At 42.3% G+C, this 17,222-nt stretch overlaps 1 protein-coding gene across 2 annotated transcripts in view; it reads right to left on the bottom strand.

The window, feature by feature from the left end:
• ANO3 (anoctamin 3) overlaps positions 1–17,222 on the bottom strand; it is a 206,927-nt gene that overhangs the window by 110,546 nt on the left and 79,159 nt on the right. The gene's annotated exons all lie outside the window — the stretch shown is intronic.

Below are 17,222 nucleotides of genomic sequence, written 5' to 3'. Positions count from 1 at the left end.
TTCCATGTGATTACTGTATCAGAAATAAATCTTTCAGAGCAAACTGCAGTGCTAATTCTTGTTGTATTTGTTTGGCACCATTGGCAGGGAGGAGTTCTGCAGGTTCTCACTGTTGGCAGCTTATACCATCCCTCGTTCCCCCTCGGATTGAGCCTTTGGGTGCTGGGGCCATCAGGACTTAGGTGGGGTCTATGCTTGGACAGAAGGGAAGGTCCACAGTAGCTAGGGTCATGGGCAGGTAGTGGTCAGGCATATCTGAGGTGCAAGCAATGGTCAGGGCAGGGTATCCTTCGAAAGGAGGAGAGAAGGGACGGATAAGCAGAGACAAACAGGTAAGAGCAAGACCAAAGGGCAACGAGAATAGAGGCTGAAGACAAGCTAGGCGGGGAACTGAAGATAAGATGCTGGGAAGCAAAAACGCACTACGAAGCGAAGCTGGACCTGTTGCTGAAGCAAGTTGTACTTGGGGAGCTGAAATATATAGGGCAACGCCTTTAAGAGAGGCGATGTCGTCGTGCACATGTGCCCAGGGAGAGGCGCGGTGCTTCGAACATAAGAACCCGGTAATAGCAGCTTTTATGAGCATTGGCGTGCGACCACTTAAAACTGGGCACACTCGTGCGTGTGGCCAGGCTATTTTATTATCTGCGCTCATATTTCACGCAAATGTTATAAAACGGCTGCTTCCCCGGGGCAGGCCAATAAATGCGCGCACAGGTGCACCCGCGCACCAGTTTAAAAGTTACCATCTCTGATTGCAAGCCCCTCTGGGGGTAGGGAAATACCTATGACACCTGAATGTAATCCATTTTGAAATGCTACAAAGCAGAACATAAAAAAAAACCCAAGCAGTCTGAAAATGTTCAGGTATTATTGATTCATTCCAAAAAAAGAAAAGTGGGACCCTCATCCTGGAAAAGGGCATACCCCAGTCCCTCCAGTCCACCAGTTTCCTCTTTAAAATAAATGGTGCTGAACGGCTCTAAGCCCGGCGCCAAGTTTCATGTCAACAAAATGGTGTGGGTGTCAGGGTCAACTGGCGCCATTATGTTCTATAGGTCTACAAATACACTGCTGAGGAAGAACCTGGTGCCGGCCAGTCCTGAGATCCGTACCGTTTTGTTGGTATCAAACTTCATACTGGTCTCAGGGTCGGCCAGCGCCGTGCTGGTGACCCCAAATTCAGCCATGTCAGAGGCTCCGACAGTCTTGCTTGCATGGAGTGTGCCGTCTGGAAGGCTCAGGCCTACGTCCTCTGTCTGGATGATTCCTGGTCCCGGGGAGCTCGTGTCAGGCTGCATGGAAAGCCTGGACCTGTATATATGCAGCTACGTGCTAACAGAGGCTTCGATACATGAATTAGACTCCCTTGTTAGGGTTCATCAATAAATCTATGGCCTTTATTATTTCACTAAAATAACTCTCTCTCAGTGCTTATTGAACCGATTCTTCCTGAAAGGCATGTGGGCCTGGATGTGCCACAGGTGCAACTGTTACAGAATGAATGGTGCTTACCTGAAGCCCCAGAGAAGATTTTTGGGACCTAGAGACTATGAATATATTATCCTAACAGAGAAGTCTAGCGGTAAGTTTAATATTCCAGAGACGCATTACAGTAAAAGGATGTGTGCAACCATTAGGGTCTCTATGCTGAGAGTCAGAGGTTTGAAAAACTGTTTGCATGGAACTGGATGTTCAGGGGACTAACATCGCCTTAGTCAACTTGAGTAAACTTTTACAACATGGGAATAAAACACTCTGGTCTGCATATCCCTGGATATTTGTCTGTTTTTACATTGCTCAGAATTTTTATTACATAAAGGCCAGAAATCTTAAGATGGCCACCTCAGAGAAACGCTTCGGTGTATTTTTTTTTTTTTTTTTTAGATGCACACATTTTAGATTTAAAATCCTGTGTGCATCCCAAGAGCTCATGGGGAACTCAGCAGCTTTAATTATATAGTTTCTATAAATAAATGGGCAAACTATGCGATGTGGCCAGTGCAGCAGGTTGCATGCAGAAGGCAATGGACATACGACTAAAAGCTTTGCAATTTTCTACTCTTGAAAATTAATGGGACTCTTAGCCAGGACTTTATATAATGACTTTGTCTGAATAGCTCTTCAGGTTAATGGGATGAGGTAATAACTAAAATCTAAGCCAGGGCACCTGGATCCAGCACTGAGAAACAGTTCTTGAGTTTTGAAAGTATTGCATTACATCGTCAACCACCGTGAACCCTTTAATGCTTGAAATGATCCCATATACGGAACAAGAGCCTGGGAGCATTTATACTTTCAGTAGGAGGCCTATCGTCATAAATATTTAACACATCTGGAATTCTATAGAACATGAAGTACATTTCAACGTGGCCCGGAATTGTAGGAAGATCTGCTGCACTCTTGCTAGTCGTAGTCATCAGAACTTCTTGGCGTGCGAGGTTGAGGTCTCCAGGTCCTATGAAAGTGGCAGTGTTACATTAATTAAACCAGTTCCCACACTTGTAGCCATTAAGGGCAGTCAAGACTTTAAAAGCATTTCTTTCTCAACCCATTCCAGCATCCATGGCAGGGAACATAAAACAATATACGTAATTCTTTATGAGAAAAGGCATGCAAACATAACATCTTCAATAGCTATTCCAGCTCAATGCCATACAAGCATCTTTTCACTGTAAACCAATAAAAGCCTTAGTCCCACCAATAGATCTACTGCCGCATTTATATTTGCACTGAAATGCTAATCTGTAGCGAACAGAGATGGATCTATCATGACGCATGCCGGCCACAACGCAGGGCTACCAGCTTTTTAGTTTAAAACTTTGCTATCACCTGCACATAAGCTGAAAGTATTTTTACAGGCTGATTTCATGGAAGAAAATTTCTAGTTTTTTTGTTTTTTTGCGAGAATATACAGTAGATTGCCCTGAAATGGCAAAGAACAAAAGAAAACAAAAATAAAAATGAAGCAAATCAATCAGTCGTACAACAAAATGGCACCAGCAAGCACCGAGATCAGAACTAACACGTTTTATGGACGTAAAACACTGCCACCAGCCTTAGGGCTGTCTGACTCCAGTTTGTATCAGGAGCCAGTGGGGCAGGAACAACTGGGGGGTCATTCCTGCCCTTTTCTACGTTGAAGGCGGCCCCATGGGAGGGGTAAGTAGGTGCTTGAGAGGCCCTCAGCTTACTTGTAGGGACAGGGTGGAGTAGAGAAGGCTGGGCTCACTGAGGCAGCAGTGGTAGAGGTAGAGAGGCCTGGAGATACCCTGTTTCTTGGGGGGGGGGGGGGGGAGGGGGTTGTTTTTGTTTTTTTTATTATTTAATGTTTATTTTAGTACAGCAAAAGAACTGAACTAAAATAAACATGAAACAAAACAGATGCTCAAATAACCCTCCCTCTGAAATGACAAAAATGAAATTAGTATTTTCCCCCTGCACATCCCTAGTTAAAAAAAAAAACAACTCCTTTACTCAGGTCCAAACCGAACACAAAAACATAAGAACATGCCATGCTGGGTCAGACCAAGGTCCATCAAGCCCAGCATCCTATCTCCGACACTGGTCAATCCAGGCTGGAGACAGGATGCAGAGGGAGCAGGTCAGAGCAAAAGGTAAAATTGCCAGGAAATGCAAGTGAATGACAGATTACATTAGAAAGGTAGCACGAAAGGGAAGCGAAAGGAGGACTGGTTGATGTGATAAGCAGGGGACATAGTTATGGCAGGGCCAGGGTAAGAAAAATGTAGTCCAACTGCACTTGGACCCTACACAATGCACGAGAATAAAGGGAGAAGCCGCGGTGCAGAAGGTGATCAAGAATTCAGCTCTGGCTTTCTCTAGTTCAATGATTTCTAAGATACAGGAGGGATCTTTTCCTCGAAAACAAATCTATAGAATTTGAGGTGCACAGCAGGAGGTTTGTTTGTTTTTCCTGGAGCATTCTCTGAATTCCTGTGAAATCCCAGTTTGACAGCATCTTCTCACTCCTATTTTTAGCCAAGTTTGTTTTCATGCATTCACTAGGCAGCTGTTTTGTGGTCTTCTGGTGGGTAAACTAGATCGGTCATCCGGGTTAGTCTTAAAAATGTAGGTCAGAGAGGGTCTGCTCTCAATGTGCTAGAGAACCTCACGGGCTGCTTTTACCGTGCAACCCAACTGAGATCCTTCCGCTGTAGTGGGGGGGGGGGGTGGGGGGTACACTCCTCACTCCCGTCCATCAGCAATGCCAGGCCACCGGAGGTTAACACCAATGGCTACTGCCAGCTCAGGCATGACGACGGCTTATCTTGTGGTCATTTCACTGCCAAGTGGAAAGCTAAGTTTAAAAGTGAATACATTTTCAAAAACTTGATACTTTAATGGCTTTTATTTCTATTTAGCTAGACTATTTACTGATTTTTGTTGTTGTTTGCACTTGATGAGGGTAATCGTCAGACAGCCCATATAGCAGTAAAGTCTGCTTGCAATTTGTACTCACACACTTTAGCCAGCATTTTGAAAGCGATCTTATGCGCATGAAGTTTGCTTTGCAAATCCCCGGGGAATTGGGCCGAGTACGAGTGCACATTCATGTGGGTAAGCTTCGTCTCCTATGTGGAGGATGTGACTTTCGTATGAACACTACTGTGCATAGTTTTTTTTAAATCAAATATGTGCATAAGCACTGATTCTGTCCTGCCCCTCTTCAGGGAGAATAATGAGAAGTGTACAAAATACTTATTTATTTATTTAACTTTTTTATATACCAACATTCAAGACGGTGGTCCCATCATGCTGGTTCACAAGAAACAGGGGTGTAATTATAATAAACTTTACCATTTAAACAATAGTGCAGAAAAGCAGTTACAAATAACAAGGAAAACAATAACTTGGAATGAGAAGGGAAATGAAGGTCAGATAGTTATATATAAGTATAAATAACATTGTAAGAGATGGCTATTAACGCTAATGCTAGCGGAGCGTGTTGAAAGAAGGAAGTTAGATGGAATTGGAGTTAGGAAAGGCCTGCGTGAACAGCCACGTCTTGAGTCTTTTCTTGAATGTTGAGATGTTGGGTTCCATTCTAAGATCCGGGGGAATGGAGTTCCATAATGTTGGACCGGCTGTGGAGAAAGCCCGATCTCTGAGCGTGATGTGTCTGGTAGTCTTGGCTGGAGGTACTTGAAGTGATCCTTTGTAAGCATCTCTTGTCGGTCTTGTGGAATGGTGTAATCGGAGGGGGATATGTAGATCGATTGGGGCTAATTGATGGATGTTTTTGAAAATGGTGAGAATGGCCTTGTAGATTATTCTGAAGTGGATGGGCAGCCAATGGAGGTCCATCAAGATAGGTGTTATGTGTTCTCTTCTCCTGGTGTTGGTGAGTATACGGGCGGAGGCGTTTTGGACCATTTGTAATGGTTTGGTGTGTGATGAAGGGAGACCAAGCATGATGGTGTTACAATAGTCCAGCTTTGCGAAAATGATTGATTGTAGGATTGTTCTGAAGTCATGTGTGTGGAAGAGGGGTCGTATTCTTTTCAGCACTTGGAGCTTATAAAAGCAGTCTCTGGTGGTTTTGTTGATGTTAGCTTTCAGGTTCCTTAAAAGGAATGTTAGCTTTCAGGTTCCTTAAAAGGAAAGCTGTGCTTCCATAGTCCGCGATGCAGGTTCAACTTTCAGTTATGTATGTATAACAGATGTCTTAGCTGTATTGCACTATGATGTTTATTTCTAATGTTTTAAGCATGCATATGTGATACATTCTAATGTGCTACAGAATAAAAATTATTTTCAAAAAGAAGTATGCACTCAACGGGGGTTCTGTGCATGGAGCCTGGATCAATTTCAGATCCGGATCAAATTATCTGCTGACGTTCCTCTCCCTACACAGCCAAGCATCTTTCTGGCTTTTATGGTCGCTTTATCCACATGTTTGGCCACTCTTCCTTTGTGCTTAGAATTTCACCTCCCATACTGTACTTTTCCCTTGGGTTTTTGCATCCTAAATGCATTACTCTGCATTTTTTAGCATTAAATCTTAGCTGTCAGACCTTAGACCATTCCTCAAGCTTTGCTAGATCCCTCCTTATATGTTTTCCCACTCCTTCCTGGCTGTCCATCCTGTTACCAATGTTGGTATCATTGGCAAAAAGACAAACCTTTCACCAACAACCCTTTCATTAAGTCGTTCACAAAAATGTTGAAAAGAACCGGTCCAAAGACCGATCCCCGAGGCATATCACTAGCAACAGCTCCGCCTCAGAGAAAACTCCATTTACCACTATCCTTTGCACCTTCCACTCAGCCAGTTTCTAACCCAGTCAATCACTCTTGGACCCATTCCAAGGACGCTTATTTATTTATAAAGTCTTCTGTACGGAACTGTGTCAAATCCAAGTACACTTCATCTAGTGCCCCTCCCTTGATCCAATGCTCTGGTCACCCAATCAAAGAAATTGATCAGATTCTTACCTCACAGCACTCATAACACAAAGTTTCATGTACTTGGAGACTGCCGAATAACCGGGCCCTCTGCTTTCGAGCGGGCTTCCCCTTCTCCCTCCTCTGCTTTTATCATTCCCCTCATGGGCTAAGCATAGCTTGCTTGGGAGGCAGAAGTCTAAGGCGCTCTGGATACAGATGTCACATACTGTAAGTACTACTGGAATATGAGCAGAGAGTGAAATCAGGAGAAAACAAAAAAAAAAAACAAAAAAAACCAGAGTGACTTCAAGGAAAAGTAAATAAAAAAAATATATATTTTATAATGCATTATGGTTATAATAAAAAAGTCATTGAATCTGATGATTGTGCTCAGAGCAGGGTCCTTTTAATGCCAGCACAACCACCCAGGACCTAAAATATGGTCACTTAACTGGCTGCATTCTCTTAAATATAGCCAGTTATGTCTAAAGTTATCTGGCCACGTGAAACTGAATAATTTAGGGCAACAAAAATGATAAAGGGGATGGAGAAACTCCCTCATGGAGGGAAAGGCTAAACAGATTAGGTCCCTTTAGCTTGGAGAAGAGAAAAACTGAGAGGGGATAGGACTGAGATTTATAAATTCATGAGTGGGGATAGAAAGAGTAAACAGGGAATGGTTATTAACCCTTTCAAACACTAGGACAGGGGGACACTCCATGAAACTAGCAACCAGCAGATTTAAATTGTAGGAAGTATTTTTCACTCAGTGCACACACTCGTGCTATGGAATCTCTTGGCACAGGATGTGGTCAAGGTAACTGATACTGCGGGGTTCAAAAGAGGATTGGACAAGTTCCTGAAGGAAAAGTCCATAAACAGTTATTAGCCAGGTAAGACCTGGAAGAGCCTGCACTTCTCTCTCAAAGAGAGATGCAAGGAATAGATCAACTATTGGGGGTCACTGCTGGTCACCGCTTATACAACTAATTTAGTATTGGTTGGCTAAGTTATCTGGAGAACGTTACAAGGCCTTGGAATGTGCCTTTTCTTTTTTTTTTTTTTTTTTTTTTTTTTTTTAAATCGGGCTACGTTTTAGGTGATGACTTTTCTGACTAAAATTCAGCCAGATATTCACCCCAGATATTCAAAAGCTGGCATTTACCTGGATAACTCAAAGTTATCCAGCTAAAGATCTTCAAATATCATTCAAATGTTATGTTTTGAAAATTTGACACGGGGGTAATGTGGGCCGTAGGCAGAGGACAGAAGGAAAGCACAATGTGCAGAACTGAAAATGTCATGTAATTTACTCCCCCCACCTACACACCATCCTAGGACCGCCCCCTTTTAATATGACTAAAACATAGATGTGCGTCGCGGACCCCCATGAGTACTTCTAAGCTGCTCGGAGAACAGTCTGTTGACAGAAGCAATTTAATCAGGTAATCTACAATTGACCCTGCTTAATGAGTTTGAAAATTATCCTCATATTTAGTAGCAGTAGTTAACACAATGGGAAAACATTCTAGCTATGCAGACATGCTGCTTTAGCTCCTGAAAGCACAAAGCTACATAATGTAGGTCATGCACAGTGCCTCTGAAATTACACTTTTAGATACTGCTCAAGCAAGCTCTCATTTCCAAGGGAAAACAAATCCTTTAACATAACACACTTAAAACTACACAACACTAGAGTTTGCAAAAAAAAAAAAAAGAACATATTGCAGATCTTCAGCTTGACAGCTAGATATCGTGTTGTATGACAGGTACTTTTTTTTTTTTTTTTTATTTGCTTAAGGAATTTTTGAAGCTTCTAGAACATCTGACGGAAAGGCGGTGCTGCTGTGTAAACAATTTATTCTGCCCAGTGGAGACAGAAAACTTCGGCGCTCCCTGCACTTCAAAGTCATGGAAACATTGCACCTCTCTTTTTAACGCTGTCCTTCCTATGCAGCGATTCACTTTGTGTGGACTGCAATAACTTTTCTAGATCTATTTAGAGATAGGCCAGTCCAAAGCGCGTCCGTCAAGGTGCTGCATGGTAAACTCTTGAGCAGTCATTTGCAATTTATTTGGGGCTTTATAGAAACAAGGGACAGCGAACAAGGTATAAACGAGGCCTTTTTCTTGGACTAACTCAATACAATCTGTGACGAGCTTTTGCAAACTCTGTTCCCCCCCATTACTGACCTGATGCAGCAGAGGTGTGGAAAGCTTTTCACCGAAGTATTGAGTTAGTCTCATGTGCTGGCAGACTAACATGGCAGCCACAACAGTTTGCCCATTTGGGAGCTTTGAAAGCCTAACCTCCCCCACGGACCTTGATTCAGAGATTCAGTCGTAAACCAGGAATTGTAATCTGTATTATTTGGGGATTCATAGGCTGATATTCTGGATTCTCTTTAATTTGTTTGCAGATTGCAAAGCCTTTTTATTGGATGGTCAGGAAGAGTCCATCTGTGCTGCAATGCGTCTCTTCTTCCAAAGCGTCCATGAAACCCGACGTACAATATGTAGAATTTTATGGGCCCAAAAAAAAGGTGTCCCAACCTGAAAAGTATTCCAGGACTTAAGCCATCATTGGAATTATAGCCTACACATTCCATTGGGAATTTGGATAGATTAATTTACTAACAGGCCTTCTAAAATCTAAGGATGTGGAAATAGATGAAAATAACACTCATTTTAATTGTTATTGAGTGGTAATTGTCCTTTTGAATAATGCATGCATATTTATCTCATGCATATTCATTGTGGATATCCTGAAAACCTGACTGGCTGGAGGGTCCTCCAGGTAGGTTTGGGAGCCACTGCCCTAACATACATTCTGTGGACTTATCAGTGCTGATAAAGGATATTCGAGGCCATCGTCCCACCCAGTTCATTCATGGGGAAAACAAACTGGGCTTACTGATGGCTAATCAGTTCACTTCTCTCCCCTTACTGGGAGTGTTTCAGAAGTGAAAGGTGACAGGGTGGCAACCCTATAGCCCAGCAAGAGAATACATGAAAAGCAAGAAGGTCAAATGCAAAGAACACAACGGAAGCGAAGAATGTCTAACATATATTTTACTTGAGAATTCACTTTTAAACTCAGTCATAGTATTTTACAGCATTGAGCAAACACAGATACTTAGGCTTAAGCCAGGAGAACATAAACTGCAGATACCATATCACCTTCTAAAGATTTACAGTACTGGAAGACCAAGCACCCATATTCTGGAAAGGGGCATCTGGAAGGCTAAGATCAACGCCACGAGTGTAATTTTCAAAGCTGTTTCACTGAAGGCAATGGCTGCCTGCCTGATGTGCGGGTAAACTCATGCATGCATATTGTGTGTGTGAGTTTTCCTGTACTAAACGGAAGCATTCCCAGGGCAGGGTTGGGGAGAGGTTTGCACTGATACACATAATTTGGTATTTTCAAAAGTATGTGCATAAAATTTCCCTATTTGCCACACACAGATTAGCAGGTGTAACAACTGTGTGGGTAGTTTTGGAGGGATAATTTTCATTGTGAACTTTTGCATTTCACTGAGAAACTGAAGTATTTTCAGGCTAACTTATGCGAGCTGTAATAAAATTACCCCCATATGCTTTCATTAATGGTTTTTCTTTTTGGTCCAAGTAATTCCTGCTTTCTCCTAGCTCAGTCATAACCAGAGCTGGGATTGAGGCACCTTTCATAACTACCCAGGGATTGTTTTCCCCCTATTTCAATAGAGCCTCCCGCTGTTCCTAGTCTGTGCCGAGTCTGCGGACCATGCACCAGAGCTCCTTCCAGAATCCTGTATCATGGGCTCCAAACCCAGTCACCAGATCTCACCCTTAATGATGCCCATGACTCTCCCTCCCCCCCAGGGTTGGGAACACCTTCTCCGCAGCATTCCCAAGCCCTGGCCAATCTGGGGAGTGGAAGCCCCAGCTCGGGAATCAAACTTTGGACCTTCTGCATTTCAGAGTTCAGCACTGCCACATAGAGATGTGCTGTGGTTCTAAGAGCTGTGAAAAAAGTCAGCACTATTTGTTATATTGTTTTGTGCTTTTTTCCAGCTGTAATGGTACGAAAAACTAATAAAATATTTTAGTATGTGCTAAAGCGTTCTAGTGTGCACTAAAACGTTTTCAGCCTGTGCTATTTGCAAAAAGATATGCATATTGTAAAAGACTGCATTTTCTAAAAATATTGTGCATGTTAAAAATTAGCGCATGCTAAAACTTGAAACCAAATACATGGAAAAAGAAAAGAAAAACCAAACAATTTTTTTTTCCATGCACATCCTTTCTGACGCCGAATCCCTGGGATGGCTCGTAACACAATGATTTCTGCAGAACAACACATTTCTGCATAATCTGTACAGTTTGTACACAAAGCAACGTAGGCTTATTGCACCTTCCGCAAACCCATAAAACATTTTCACTGTTATAAATTTATTGCACATTTGGAAATGAAGAGAAAGGCAAATTAAAAAGTAAGAAAAAAAAATAAAGAGAGGGCTTACTTTCTCATTATTAGAGAACAGATTTAGAGTGTCTGCAAGCCACTCTAATAAATTACCCTGTGCTTGAATAAAGCCAAAATTATCTTAGGTCTTATTAAAAAAAATTACTCATCATGCTACAGCGACTGGACAAGCTAGCAGCAGCTTTTCCAGGAGCGAGATTAGGAATAGTTACCTCTCTCCTCTGCACTGCCAGCTTCTGCTGTGTGCTTCGGGATCTCCTGCCTGCCTTCGAGTAGCACACCATGACTTCATTTCTTCTCCGTGCTGTCCCCTGACAACCGCCACCATAGGTTTCATCATCATCAGGGAGAGTGATCCCCCTCGCTTGGTGACAAAAGATCCATAAACACACCAGCCTTATTATTCATGAAGTCTCCCCTGCCCACCTGGGATGCCAGCCTGCAGTAAGTGGAAAAAATCTGAGAAGGGCAAGGTGATTAGAGGGCCTTCGGCCGACCTTGCTAGTGTTCAGGGGTGCGCTATGCCTGCTAAATGTGGATACAGTTATTGAAGATCTAGTCAGCAAGGGAGAGGCCAGTTCTGCTCTGCTGTGACTGATTTCACCTTACTGCGATGGACACGAAACAAAGAGCTAGGGATGAAGATCGATACAGCAGGCGTACCATAGTCGGGTACGATCTAGCCATCTAACTACGGAGTGAAAATTTCTCTCCGCAGAGTGACTAAATAAAACGACCTCATTTCACTTGGGCTATTCCTGTGAGTGGGATTAGATCACAGGTCACCATTTAGCTGGCTATCACTAATTTTCAGTGCTAGCCAGCTAGAACAGCTGGTCAAACCCATGCACAGCTATTGCAGGCTTAATATATCCAACCAGGTTTTGGTCAGTTAGAGTTAAGCTTAATTTCAGCAGCATCTTAAGCCAGTTAGGGTGTGGCTACAACTGACCCCAAAATAGTCAAAGAAACGTTCACCGGCTATCTTGGCCCGGGCGGAAAGTTCCTGGAGCTCGTCGTCATTTATTTTAAAATTTCAAAATCCAGGTGAAAACTGATATAAATGGTTTCTCATTAAGAGGTAATTTGCATCCAGTTTCTGCACATCAATCCCTGTTTGAAAATTAATCCAGGGGGTATGCATGTAAAAAAGTGTGCACAAAACGGGATTTCGCACACCCTTTTCCACACATAGCAGGTACGTCGTTTTGTGGGTGGATTTGGGCGGGGGGCAGGCAGGCAAATGATTTGTAAATGCTTTCCAATTTCTGAAAGCATGCATGGAAATCCACCAGCGTGGTCACTGCCCAAACATCCGGCCTCCAAGACCCCCCGTGTAGCCTGCCGGACTGATGTGGCTAGGGGGTCTGTCTGGGAGGGCTCTGAAAACGGATGGACATTGAAGGCACAACTGCCGACAGACACAGCACTTACAAAGCAGTTTGTAATACATAGAGAAATCCTAGGAATGGCTGATGGGTGGCCTATGAATCTCGTAAAAGAATAAATCCATTTGCAGAAGGGTTTCTCCCTTTCTTGGGGCAATACTGAAAGCCCTTTCTACAGGTAAATCAGCATTTTATTTGTGAGTTGGATTGTGCATGATGGGTTGTTGTTTTTTTTGTTTTTAAAGCAGGGGAAGATGCATATGATGTAATTAGAATTTTTGCCGTTCACCACCTGTGGGCAAGTTTTGTAGAGCGAGAGAGCGACTCACTGCATGCACCTATTTATATCTCTATAGGAAGGCCACCTAATAGCTCAAGGTGAAGTGTTGGTGGTGATTTAGGGGCTGGTTTCCCATGTAAAGTGAGACGTACGAACAGCACAGTACACCACGGTGAAGATTTGACGTCATTTGGAGTGAGGATAGTCTCAAAATGATGAAATTCTGTACTATGTTAGCTCACCCTAGCTTGACGGTACCTAGTTATAGAGGGTACCACTGTTACATCACCTCCATTGACTCCTCGTTGACTGGCTAATCAAATTTAAAAATGATAACGAGGAGAGGGGCCTTCTTATTTGAAAATCAAAAGTTGGTTCAACTAGATTCAAATGGCAGCATTTGACACTGTGCACCATGGTTTATGGCTGAATCGTTTAGCATAAACCGGACTTGGTGGATCTTCTTTTTTTTTTCTTTCGTTTAAATCATACCTGGCAGATTAGTCAGCAGCGGGTACGGTGAGGTGAAGCTTTTTCTTCTTGGAAACTGGTTTTTAAACAGGTGTGCCACAGGCATCAGCGCCATTTAATATACAGTACATATATTTGGCTCCCCTGTGTACTATTCTCAAGTGTTTGAGAATGGTGCATTACATTTATGCAGACGATTTACAATTTTATATCCCCTGTATAAATTGTTCTTTGCCAGCTGTGGATTCTCAATTCTACATGAAAGATATAACTAAGAGTAAATCACCTATCTTTGAATATGGGAAAAACAACATCTTTGCTTTGGATAGCTAAACAGGCACCATTGAATATGATGCTCTCCTAAGCTGGAATTTCATTAAAATGTTTGTAACTGAGGAATGTAACCTTGTGGTCATTATTGATTCAAAACGGACCACGGTTTCACAAAATTAAACAGGCATTTTAGAAACTAAAGATGCTAATGCTTTTGAAACCATTGCTACCGATAGAGCTATTTCATTCTGTTATGAGTCACTACAGTTTGGTCAACCTGGTTACTGCAATAACGTATTCAGTGGCCTTCCAAAGAAGCATGTAAGAGCATTGCAGCTATCGCAACGTGCAGCAGCGCATATTTTAAGTGGAGTGAGTCAAACTGAGCACATCACACCAATTTTGGTGAAGTTACTTTGGCTCCCTGTAGGTAGGATAGTAAAATTTAAAATTGTGCTAACAATATTTACTTTTCTGCATGGTAATAATTCTTGCAGCCTGGTTAATTATTTACAAAAATATGACCCAGGTAAAACTTTGAGGTCACAAGACACAAAATTGTTAAGAGTACCTTCATTGAGGGAATATAACACTTAAATTCATCAAAATGCTATAAATATAACAAATAGCGCCTACAATTAAAAAAAAATGGTTGTGGTTAGGAAAATTGTAGAGTTACCACATTGCATAGATAAATATCGCAAATTATTTGTTTTTAACGCACACAGTATATTATCGCAGGTTCTAACACACAACCACAACTGTTATCACAGAGAGAGAGAGAGCGAGCAAGGCGGGTTGGGGGGGGGGGGTGGTTTACATACATAGTCAGAGGATTTAACTGCAAATCTGATATGACTGATTTATTTCTATCACTTGTATCAATGAAAGATACCAAAAAAAGAGGTATTGATTTGTACGGTCAGGTCAAATTTGCAGTTAATTCCTCTGAATGAGTATGTAAAGCTACCCACCCAAACCTTCCCCAAATGTTACATTGGCTGTATACAGAGATTCTCTCTCTCTCCTACTGAAATTCGATTAATTAGGGATGTCAGATTGTTCATGGATTATAAGAAAGGCTAATAAAAAAAAAAAAGGTCTAGCAAGCTTTTGTAAGAAATTAAAATGGCTGTAATTTTATTTTTGCTTAGATTGGTCTGGAATGTAATGAGTGTTATGAATACTGTGCTTATGTGTTTAAATCTGTGTGTATGTGTACACAACTCCTTGGGCGGCCATTGGGCTGGAAAAGCAGTCTAGAAAATTTGCAAATAATGTGTTCAATTACCACTTTTCTGCTACTAAAATCACTGCTAAGATTTGGCAGAACCGATTGACAATCTCTGCTCAAAGTACTTTAATAGTACAGAATGCAGATTTAATGAAAGCAAGACAACCAACCAATTGAATTTGTGTTGAGCGCAATATTACCGTTGCTGTTTATTGAAAGTTCTTGGTTTGCAAATGGAAGATGTTCTACGGGGTTGTGGTTGACATTATTAAATGCAGCTCTCGTCCTACGCTCATTAATAGCAAGGGAAAGGACGAGGCATAGACCTTTGGGATTTAATTGAAGAGTTACACGTGTGAAAGGACAAAGGTGATGGTGGGAAGAGGGGAGGAGTATGGAAATATCCCATGTCCTGATTCTGAGTGGCCGTTCAGTCATTCAGGAAATGCAAGATAAAACAGGTGATCTGCGAGGGTGACAGCTGGCAATCTGCAGCAGGATTTGGTTTTATAAGGTCCCCTCCAGTGATCTGAGGATCGCTGTTTGCATATTAATCTCAAGTCTGTGAGCTTTGGGGATTCTGTGCAGGGGTCAATCTCCACAGGCTCGAACTCAATATTCTATGACCATCATTGCAGCACGAGTATTTACTTTTCCTTTGGTTAGTGTCACAATGACATATTTCTTGTGGATTGGATTATAAAACAATGCTTCATTTGGAATATTTCTGAATATTTTACTGTTCAGATGGCTCATAAATGCACAACATTGGGACTTCAATGGTGTGATGAGCTTACAGTAGAGTGATTTGCTAGATCCCTATTACAAAATGTCCACTAGTGCATGCACTACTTGAGATGCATAAATATCTTATTTTGCTAAGTAGGGCTAAGGGCCAATAAACTAAGCTTCCATAAAATGGACTGTTATTGCATGTTAAGAACTGATTTTACAAACAGGCATTATCTGCCACAAAACACTGCATTAACGGCCAAGGCATTAAAACCCGATCTTTTGTGTTAGACATTTAATGCCAATGCATTACCACTGCACATAAACTGGTGATACCTGACTGGTAATGCAAAGCTCAAGGTGGGCCATGATATACCATGCATCCCCCCTTGCCTCAGAAGAAACCCCTGGGGCAATCTCCCTCTCCATCTGAGGTAAAAGCAAGACCTCCCCCTTCCCTGATGCTGAAGCTGCACCTCCCTTCAAGTAAATGGGCCACCCAGGTTGAATCCCCCCCCCCCACAAACCTCCTCAGTTTCAATCAAGCCCCATCCCCTAAAAGGACCCCCTCCCCCATGTCCCTCTCAAGACCCTTCTACCTATCCCATCTGATGGTGGCAGGAGAGGGCAGTTCTGCCTCTTACCCTCATTAGCTCCACCTGGTAAAATGACTCTGGATGAACTTATACCAACCCGGTGAGGTGCCATTTTGCATGGGGGAGCCAGCGGGGGCAGAGGGGGCACTGTTTTCTCCTGCCTCCAATCACTTATTAGATAATTGGATTGGTCCTTGATGGAGACTGGGTGGGGTTGGTCCTGTTTCTGCCCGGGGAGGGAAATTGGTCTGTGGGGGTCTGATAAAATCAAAAGGGAGGGTATGCAGAGCACATTGCAGCCCACATTACACCTGCAAAACAACTGTGGTTGAAGGCAGACCCAGAAGCAATATACACCAGGCAAGAAACCTAATGGAGCTGTAAATAAGAATGTAGACTCACACAATCAGCAAAATGCCTAGGAGCAGTAGAGGAGCCTTTCTGAGCATAAATCTGCAGAAGAAATCCTAACGTTACGGAAGAGCTTCAGCAAAAAAACTCCTTTAGAACCTTGATGCAGTTTTTGCCAGTGCAGTAGATAAATTATATTCTAGGGTCGTAGAAGGTGATGCAAAGGTCTAGAATCCATCGGCCCTAAGATATTGAGGGCTTCAATTACCTAAGGATGATGGAAGGATGCATTAGCACTGGGGTTTCTGGCTTGGCACAAGATGAGCACACACAGATCCTTCTGAAAGAATAGTACAGGGAAGGGAAGAGACTGACGCTGTGCTACATAAGCCTTGCAAATAACTGTCCTGAGAGAAGAAGAGATAAAAGCGTTATTAATTGTAGTCCAAGTTTCATTCAGCAAGGGTTACTCCCATTTTGCTTGCCCCCTTACTGAAAAGTCGGATTGCTGTTTATTTATTTATTTATTTGTGTTTTTTCTATACCGGCATTCGCAATAGGTATCACATCATGCCGGTTTATAATTAACAAAGGGGTGTCAAAAGAAGATACAATAAAAACATTAAAAAGGTGTTAAACTAAAAACGTTGCAGTTACAATAAAACAGGGAAATACACAACTGGGAGCAGAAAAGGCGATAGGAAGTTTAACAGAATGAACAAAATTTACAAAATTTTTTGGTATTTGCTAAGTTATGGTGTATTGCAGTGTTATTTTGCAGTGTTATTTTACCGTGTTAAGGTAAAGACTGAGAGTCTGTTAATGGTGAGTTAAGGCTCTATTAATGGTTAGTTAAGGTTCAGTTGGGGTCTGGAAAGGCTTTTTTAAATAACCACGTTTTGAGTCTTTTTCTGAATGTTGGAAGGCATGGTTCCTGTCGTAGATGCTGTTGTAATGCGTAACACGTCTGAAAGCGTCCCGAGCTGCGTTTGCCGAGACTGCGCGTACACACATATCT

The sequence above is a fragment of the Rhinatrema bivittatum genome, chromosome 17 (assembly GCF_901001135.1).
Source record: "Rhinatrema bivittatum chromosome 17, aRhiBiv1.1, whole genome shotgun sequence".
NCBI classification, from domain to species: domain Eukaryota; kingdom Metazoa; phylum Chordata; class Amphibia; order Gymnophiona; family Rhinatrematidae; genus Rhinatrema; species Rhinatrema bivittatum.
Note: the sequence above shows the minus strand (reverse complement) of the source record. Positions and strands in the feature narration are given on the sequence as shown.